This window comes from Nematolebias whitei, chromosome 21 (assembly GCF_014905685.2).
Source record: "Nematolebias whitei isolate Nwh7 chromosome 21, NemWhi1, whole genome shotgun sequence".
Classification (NCBI taxonomy): Eukaryota; Metazoa; Chordata; class Actinopteri; order Cyprinodontiformes; family Rivulidae; genus Nematolebias; species Nematolebias whitei.
The window spans coordinates 15,376,778-15,384,776 of NC_056518.1; the positions used below are offsets into that span (position 1 = coordinate 15,376,778).

Genomic DNA, 7,999 nt, shown 5'->3' on the forward strand with positions numbered 1-7,999 from the left:
CCTCGCCCAGAACCCTGCGCTGGACCTTCTTCCCCCTTGTCCGGTCCAGGCTCCTGCTGTCCTTTTCCAGCTGGAGACTCGCTGCTGCTCGGCTTTGTCACCACCACACGACTCTCCTGCTCCCACACAAAAAGAACAGATTCTGGAGAAAATATATCAGTGGTATTCCAGGATCAGGATTTCTATGACACTGCTGTGGACCCTCACATCTGTGGACTTGCTGATTGTGATGGTAAGATCATCAGCTTTGCCTTTTCGGCTCTGAAGCGCCATTCCTTCCTCTTCTGCTTTTTTCCTGTCCTCTTCCACCTCCTGAATGCAAAATAAATGTTTTATCAGGAAGCTTTTAAGAGCTGCACACACACGAGCATCTCCACCTGCAGCCACTTATCCTCACCTTGTACCTTTTCATCAGTGCCTCATTCTTCCTGCGGAGAGCCTCAATCTTCTTGTCCAGCTCCAGATCTCTCTCGTGATCCCTCTTCGGCATCACGTTACTGGTGGTCTGAGTCGACACATTCAGTCATTAGTCGCACAGATTTACTCTTAATAGTTTGCTCATAGAAAACAGTTCAAAACAGAGATAGTTTTGGTTTTAATTAACTGTTGTAATAAAAATAAGAGCAAAAAGATCTTGATCATTTGTTCCAGCTTTACAGAGAACAAAAAACACCCACACAACAGGCAATTAATTCTGGCCAACCATATGTTCGTTATGAGAAGACAGAGAAGAGTGAAATGCTAATGACAGACTCCATGTGCTTCAGTAACGCAAAACACTGACACATGGTCGCATCCACCACAGATGGAGCATTCATCATGAGGCTCAATTACACATATGCGGAGCATCCTAAACATCCCAGTGCAGTCAGCAGGACACGCCTCATCACGCCACGCGAGGCTCAGGGGCTAAAAACCTCCTGGTGCAGCCATGTAAGCTCTATGATAATGTTCCTTTACAAAAAAAAACCTACCTCGATCTGAAAGTTGCTGCTGAGCCGAGGAACATCAAATGTGCCCAAGCATCAAATATCTGCAAAAAAATAATCTCACTCCCCTCCACCTGCTGTAATTTAATATTCCCTCTCCAGTCTGGTTTGTGAAGAGGTCGGAAAACGTGGCTCAGCTGAGTGGCAGTAAAACAAACCTTAACAACACATCTTTGTGATGGAGATAAGAGCTTGTCATCGACTTTAAAGCACACTGATCAAACAATAGTGTATTTTCACGGCCACATTTTAGTTTATTTTTAAAGGATGGTTAAATATTGTTAGAAATGTGCAAAATTCCCACCTTGCTAACTGAAGAGATGACCTTATTGTGAAATAATTTAGCTTAATTTATATAAACTGTTAAAATGTTGTTTAATAGCACGCACATAATAGTGCAGTTTGTTTTAGACTGTTTGTTTTGCTCTATAGATGTTTTTAGTTTTTGAAACTCTAGATTTTTCATTTATAATGAAAATAGATTAGTTTCCTCGCTGACTGAGCTCATCCATCCCTGAGTACTCAGTTTAGCTAAGCTGCCTGAGCTGGAAAGTCTCCAGGTGGTTTCAAACTTCTCACATTGTTGAATGAGAACGATGAAGATGATTGTTCAGTACTTAAATTGTTTAAAGAGGGTTTTTTTCTTATGGCTCCCAAGTCTTTTGCTTTTTTACAGTACTCCATCTCCCATCTTCTACCGCTTATTCGAGGTCGGGTTGTGGAAGCAGCAGGCCCAGGAGAGAAGTCCAGACCTCTCTCTCTCCCCAGCTACACTCTCCGGCTCCTGCTGGGGGATCCCAAGGTGTTTCCAGCCCAGAGAAGATACACAATCCCTCCAGCGAGTTCTGGATCTGCGGTGAGGTCGCTTCCCAGTAGGACAAGTTTGAAACGCCTCCAAAGGGAGGTGTCCAGGAGGCATCCTAATCAGAAGCCCGAACCACCTCAACTGACTCCTTTGAAGCAGAGGAGCAGCAGATCTTACTCCTCACCCTATCTTTGAGGCTGAGCCTGGCCACCCTACGAATGGAGCTCATTTCTGCCACTTGTGTGCTGGATCCCGTTCTTTTGGTCAAGATCCATACCTCATGACCACAGGTGAAGGTTGGAACATAGACAGACCCAACAATCAGCAGCTTTGCTTTCTTACAGTCGTGTCCACAGATTTTTTTTTAACCTTACATCAACTGGTTTATGAGGCACATTGTAGACATCTACATCTAAAGATGTGACATCTAAAATAATCTGAAGACATTTATGTGATTGTAAAAATCACAATAAGTAAAAAGATAAATGGAGTTTGTATTAAAAATGCCAAATGTTGCAGTTTTTCCAGGCTTAAGAACTAAAAAAAATCATCTCTGTGATCCTATCTACAAATGAAACTAGCATTAACTGAAGGAACACCTCTCGTTGGTATTTTGTTCATCGGCACGTCTCCTTGCATGCCCAAGTTTTAAAGATCCTGAGTGATCTGTTAGTTCTCAGAGTATATATAGTGAATAACTTTCAGCTACTACTGCACTAAATCTGTAAAACTGAGTAAAAATGTGTCCCAACCAATCAAATCCTTATATAGATTTTTTTAAAGACCTTTAGTTTTAAATATACAATAAAGGAAGATAAAAAAAGGAACAATGATTTTATTGTATATTGAACTTAATTTTAAAAATGGTTACAATGAAACTGTTTTTCATCCATTACTGATTATATATCATAAAGTTTTACGAGGCAGAAGGAACTTCCTTTTTCCTGTAAGACTGCGTGGTTCAGATTCAAGGTTTTAATTTTGTTGAAGGTTCTGAAAGTACTCCTATAGATATGAGTTCATAGCTTTATAAAAAAATGATGCATAACTGTAAGAAATGTGTTATAGTGATGCGAATACAAATATGTGAGTGGCCTGATTGAAAAAAGCATTTACTTTTTTTAAAATCTAGACCAAATCAGTCCACCTACAGAATATAGTAATCAACAAAAAAGGCTCTAAACTTTGAAGCAGCGCTGGCTGCTGTTATTCACAGCTAACAAGAAGTGATAATGATGCCAAAGAGAAGAGTTGCCAGTTCTGCTCGTCTTAACTGTGAAAACAAAGCATCATTCATGTTGAACAATCCCATTCTCCACAGTTTTAGTTATTCTGAGGGATCTGCAGAAGTAAGTAGACGTGCCAAAGTGAGTCAGTCATCTTACTCTGTTGCACGATGGCAACACAAGAGCCGATGTTGTCTCTATGTGATGTGATGACTCACTGTGATCGAGCGAACAAACACCATCACCACACTCCACATCCTTGCAGCTGCTCTACCTGTGAAGAACTGCTGCAGCTGAGATGTTCAGAGTTCAGTTATGATTTTATATCAGAGCATGGGAAAAGTTTGAACTCACTCAGAGAGGCGGCAGGCTGGGAATGGTTACCTCACTGCTTCTAGTTGTCAGGGTATCCAAACACAACACACCATGAGGACATACCACCAAGAATAGGCACTACAGAGAGCTGACTGTGAATCTCAGCAAGCCCAGTGGCAGAGGCTGAAGAGATCTTCTACAAATCGATGACTACTTCTGGGTTCAGGTGGCTGGTTCTGTCACAGTGCAGCAGAACAGCTAAAATGCAGTCAAACAATAGAGAGCATCTGCCAGAGAACGGATGGCGCCCATGCCCTGACAAGAGGGCAAAAGGGAGAGGGAAAGGACCTGTAGGAAGAAGCTGCCAAGGTTTCCTTCCTACCCAGCGTTCCTGTTTCCTCCGGCAGTGGAGAAGTGAAACACAGCCACAGCTAAATCTGCGACAGAGCAGAGGAGGGAACCTAACACCAGAGAGAAGAGAAGGAGAGAGAAGGTACTCACAGGTCTTTCCATGTCAGCGGTGAGAGCTGGGCCAGGTCCGGGAGCAGGGCAGCCGAGGCGGCAGAGAGGGCTCCCTCCAGTCCGTGATCATGCCTCGATTAAGAGCTGAGCTGGGCAAGCAGCCAAGACGTGTAACAAACGCACAGAGCTCCCGTTAACACATTTTACAGCACCCACCCGCTCGTCCTCCCTCTCTCTGGCTCTCCAAACCTCCCACCCTCCTAGTTGTGTGCTCCGTCGCTCCCACTCTCCCCCTACAAAGCACTCACTCTGTCCCCTCCTCACTCATCTCAGAGCATGTTGCTGAGACCCTGTTACTCTGCCCACTCACCTGACACAGCAGCAGAAGAATAAAAACACGCTTCATGCTCACGAGTCAGCAAATCAAGTCTAACTCTTTCTCTTTTACACTTGGTGATGCATTAAGTTCAGAAATAAACGGCTGTTTTTGTCGTTTATTTATTTGTGTTGGCTGAGGCCGCAAAGCCGTGGCGACCATCAAAAATTGGGTTGACTCCAAAAGTTAATCAGTTGGAGCTGCTACATCTAGTGATTACTTAGGAATTTTGATCAAATCTGTCTCGTGGAGACAGAAAAAAAAATCTTACTTACTTTTTCTCTATTCTCGTGGAATAGAGAAAAAGTAATATTTTTGAGTGGAATTTGCAAACATTTGGGTTTTCTTTGAATACTCTGGTTTCCTCCTATTTTCCATTCCTCTGGGTGTGAGTGAGAGAGTGAATGGTTGTCTTGTTTGTCTCTAAGTGTCCCTGTGATGGACTTGTGACCTGTCCAGGCCAGGACGTCCCCTCTCACAGTGACTGCTGGACATGGGCACCAGCAACTCCTGCGACCAGGAAAGAAAGAAGTGGGGATAGAAAATGAATGAATTGATGGATGGATGGAACAGAGATGCGCTTGACTTGATCTTTAATAATAATACTGGTGGATACTGTAACCAGGGGTGGAAGTAATGAATTACAAATACTCACGTTACTGTAATTAAGTAGATATTTTGGGGTACTTGTACTTTTAGAATCAGAATCAGAATAAGCTTTATTATTATTGCACCGAGATACAACGAGAATATGTCCATCCAGCTGTCCGAAAGATGGGCAGAGTGCACAATGCTGCTACTATAAAGCGCTGCCTTCTTGTCCTTTTCAGAAAACATTTTTTAGATAGAAAAAGTGGCAAAGCCATTAGTAGAGGATAGTGGCATTACAAAAAAGATCTCTTCACATCTTGTCCTAACAGGACATGATTTAAGACATCAAAAAACTCTGCCAGCAAGCACATTTATGAGCATGTTACATATGCATTTGACAACGAGGTGGTCCATGCAGCACTAACAGATAGTCCATTGTCCTGATAAGATGATGGTCAGCCAGCACAGTTCTGATAAGCCTCCACAGAGGGAAGTGGGGGGGGGGGGGGGGGATAGACGAAGCTTTTCCTTAGTTTACACATTTCCCAGGAGAAATTGATAAGTCGGCCTGTTTTGAGGTCAACCAGAGAGTCAGATTCAGATATCCACAATTGTTGATTTATTCAGGCAGACTATTTTTTTCTTTGAGTCTTACAGATACTTCCAAGGTCCCAATTGGCCAGATTAGGGTGCATTCTACTGGTCCGTGCTTACGAGCATCTTCAAGGTCGTTTCCATGCTGACAAGTCCCAAAGCCGCAGGTGGCCTGCGATTCAAATCACTTCCAACTTACAGTTTTGCACATAAATAAGCTGATTTTGAGTCCTCCAAGCACAATCCAAACCTTCACATAGGCAGCAGCCTGACCAGGCCAGATTAGCTGCTGCCATCTTCTTTGTATGTTGATAAACCAGAATCCAGACTATTCTAAAAACAGGAAACCTGTTATCATAAATCCAATTATCTGCAATTTCAGTATTCTCAGTCGATAGCAGAGGTGGACACATTCCCCCCAGAGATATATCCAGCTGCATTCGTCCGAGCAGATGAGGGTTCTCCAGGACCCTGTTGCTTTGTTGAAAAGATTTTGTCATTTGCGTTGAAAGTCCAGTTGGTTAGATCAAAAACAGTAGTTTTCATTTTGTAGATGTGTAAAAATAGGAGCTGCTCCGATACACAGACAAAAAATCAAGAGGAGAACAGGGAGCAGGAAGAAACGTGTGCGCCTCGTTAGAGAGCCAGTGAGGGGAGAAAAAAAAAAAAGAGTATTTCTTTCAAGTGTGTAATTTTACTCATACTTAAGTACAATTTAGACCATGTAATCTACTTTGCTACTTTTAAAATAAGAAGTCGCTACTGAGTGCGGCCGCAATTTGAATTAATATTCAAACCGTTTATCTGCACCTTTGTAGCCAATAAGACTCACAGATCCCTAACACAACAATTACCTATAACATAAGCACAGGACAACTCCATAGAGAGTTATTTAGAGTCTACTCTTCACAGCCAAACGAAAATGGATGTACTCTGTTAACGTAGAAAACCAGTTCTTGCTGACACTGAACAAAAGGTTCAGAAAGTGAAGGGTGACAGTAATGTCAGAGTTTAAGACATTGACCCGCCTGTTGTTCGCAGTGTATATGGAAAAGTTTAAACTGTTCTATGCCGGTTCAAAAACATTTTTGTCTTTCATTTAACAAACAAAATACCAGCTTTATCTACATTTGATTACAAAAGAAATTGCCTTAGTGTAATTTTTATATACTTTATTGTTCATCTGAGAAATATGCTTTGAATGTAGCTACTATATACAGTAAATCGAACTGAATGCCTTCTATTGACAACACAGTAAAACATCAATTGGTTAAAAAGTAATTAATACTTTGAGTAGTTTTTGAGAAGAGTGCTTTGTACTTTTACTTAAGTATTTTTATAACATCAGTACTTTTGATTGTAAATTAGTACAATTTAAGCAGTGTAATAGTACTTGTACTTGAGTACAAATTTTCAGCACTCTTTCCACTTCTGACTGTAACTGATTTAGGAGTGTGCATGTAGAGAATGAGTGTTTTTCCACATCTTTCTCACGTTACATTGATAAAGTTAGTTTACCGTATGTCGTCCTGAGTCTCATTCAGATGTGTCTGCATGCAAACTCAGACATCAGATGAGATGCGTGCTGCTCATTCCCACTGCAGTTTCAACAGCTGCTCCTTCCAGTTCCAGACTACATGTTTAAAATACTAAAGAGGCTTCCTAAAGACAGCAGGAGGGGAGTCTGGGGACAAAGGATTTCCCACAATTCTTCATACGTGGCGTGCTGCCTGCTGCAGAGTAGGAGAGCTAATGACAAGGAGCCAGGTATATCAGTGCCTCACCAAGAAACCAGTCACTGGAGGCACAGAAATGGGCTTCTCAGTGCCCCAAAAGCTCAAAAACAGCTCAAGCAAAAGAATAGAAGAAAGTGCTATGTATTGTCATCATATTTCCATACAATGATGAAACTTGTGCTCTGCATTTAACCCATCACATGTGAGATACACCCAGGTGGAGCAGCGGGCAGCTATGTAAGAGCCCGTGTAGTAGTTAGGGATTAGGTGTCTTGCTCAAGGACACTGTGACATGTGGGAATGGTGGGGAGTTGTACCTGCGACTTTCTGGTCCCAAGTCAGCTGCCCTACCTCTACATCATCACAGCCTCCAAAGGAAAAGCTTACACCACCTGATATTCCCAGGCGGCCTCCCCTCCAACCAGGCCCAACCCTGCTTAGCTTCCGAGATCAGAGATTGGGCGAGTTCAAGATGGTATGGTTGTGAACAAAAGCTCCTGATATGTTTTGATGCATTTAAGTATTGGGTTATTTATTGCCTAAATTATTTTTAATCTGATGTAAAACAATAAGTTTCAAACTGCTTATTGTTCAAATTATGAGTGGATAGGTATATGTTTGTATTATAAATGGAGACATTTACCTGAGTGGTAAACTTTTATTTGTGAGCTACAAAGTACATTCAAACCCAGAGAAGACCTCTAACATATTTAGGAAAATGGTTTTAAAGCCGCACTGCTACTTTTTATTTCTGCTTTGTGTCTCCAGTTGTTTTATTTTTTTGTTTGTTTTTTTTTTGCAAAATTTCACATCTACCTTACCATCATAATTCAATCTCAGTGTCACTACCTGTGCAATAACCTGTCACACAACCTGTGTAGTATATGTTAATTATGTGCTATATA

General features: G+C 41.8%; 1 long non-coding RNA gene across 1 annotated transcript; it reads right to left on the bottom strand.

The window, feature by feature from the left end:
• Nucleotides 1–277: 277 nt before the first annotated feature.
• LOC119427555 lies at nt 278–4,011 on the bottom strand. The gene is made up of 3 exons (XR_005187660.1): nt 3,837–4,011; nt 398–505; nt 278–312 (listed from the first exon to the last, which is right to left on the bottom strand). It is a non-coding gene; the product is annotated as an uncharacterized LOC119427555 (long non-coding RNA).
• Nucleotides 4,012–7,999: the final 3,988 nt, after the last annotated feature.